We start from the raw sequence: 1,485 nt of genomic DNA on the forward strand, positions 1-1,485 counted from the left end.
AGTAACAATGGTAATAGTATCAACTGTCGATAGCATTTCCACAGAAAGAGAAACACGCAGGCAGGAGAAATGGTCAGCTGAGGAGACAGGAGACCTCAACGTATTGAATAGAAGTGACTATTGTGCAGTGTATGTGTGTGTGTCCAGATTCTGAATGTCAAAAGCACATATGTGTAACTATTCCATTTTGTAAATGAGACCGGGAAAAAACAATGGAGCCGAACAGAGAGGTGATACATTTATTTTGCCATTCTTCCTTCTCTCTCTCTTTCCCACCAAGGCCCTCCCTGTCTTCCCTGTCTCTCTCTCCCCTTACACCCCCTTTCTTCCTCTCCCTTCCATTCCCACTGGTTTTTTTTTGTTGTTCTGGTTTTTTTGAGATAAAAGCACACTATGTAGCCAAGATTGGCCTCAAACTTGCAAACCTCCTGCCTCAGCTTCCTGGGAATGTTGGGATGAGAGGTGTGTGCCATGATGCCCAACTTTATACTCACAGACCTTCAGAAATAGAATAGAGCTTGCACCTACATCCTGAGGGGAAATGCACCTTAAAGGAGCACATGCCTAAGTCCAGGCATGGTTCAGTCCATAAAGCACGGGGACTCAAACCCAGGTCCTTTGGGAGAGTAGCTTTCACTTCTCCAGCTCTCACAAGGCTTCACTGTAGAGCCCTGAAACTCACTCTGTAGATCAGGCTGGCTTTGAATTCAGATCTGCCTGCCTCTGCCTCCCAAGTGCTGGGATTAAAGGTCCCCTCTCAGTTGTCACTTAGTACCATAAATCAAGTTACTACACAGCTGAGTGTCATTGAAGGGGAAGTTTCAAGGCTGCACCTGTTGACATCATCCTGTGTGGATGGTGGAGAGTCCCCCTAGTAGCTTTACAATACCCCCTGTGCTCAAACCTTGAAAATCAGAGTCCTTTCCCGTCACAATATATTTCCACTGAGGTCATTTTTAATTTTACTTAAGAACACATCCTTTTATGGTTTGCATAGCAGAGAACAGAGTCTCCTTATAATCCACTCACCGTTTCTGCCTGTGAATATTTGCTACAGCCTAAATGAACATGTTCCCAGAATTCACACATTGGAATTGGACAGACGGTTGGATAGGAACAAGAAGTAGACAGTCAGGGGAAACCTGTGTTCAGAGCTCCCGGCAGCCGTGGAATCTCTGTGTCTGACGGCAAGCCTGTCTGTGTCCCATGCTGGGGAGGTGGATACAGGAGGAACCCTGGCAGTTCACTAGCCAGCCAGTCTAGACTGAAGAGTCAGCTTCTGGTCCCTGGAGAGATCCTTGCTCTAAACGACAACGAGCTTCATCTTGTATGCATACTGTAAGTGCTGTGTCCTGTTCTCTGGAGCACAGAGAGATGCTGCCAGGGAGATAGTATGTCTGCCAGATTAGTCATCTGTTTAGTGATGAACTTTTGTCTGTCCATTTAACCCTTTGACAATTAAACACACATACACACACACACACA

Source organism: Mus pahari, chromosome 18 (genome assembly GCF_900095145.1).
Source record: "Mus pahari chromosome 18, PAHARI_EIJ_v1.1, whole genome shotgun sequence".
Taxonomy (NCBI): domain Eukaryota; kingdom Metazoa; phylum Chordata; class Mammalia; order Rodentia; family Muridae; genus Mus; species Mus pahari.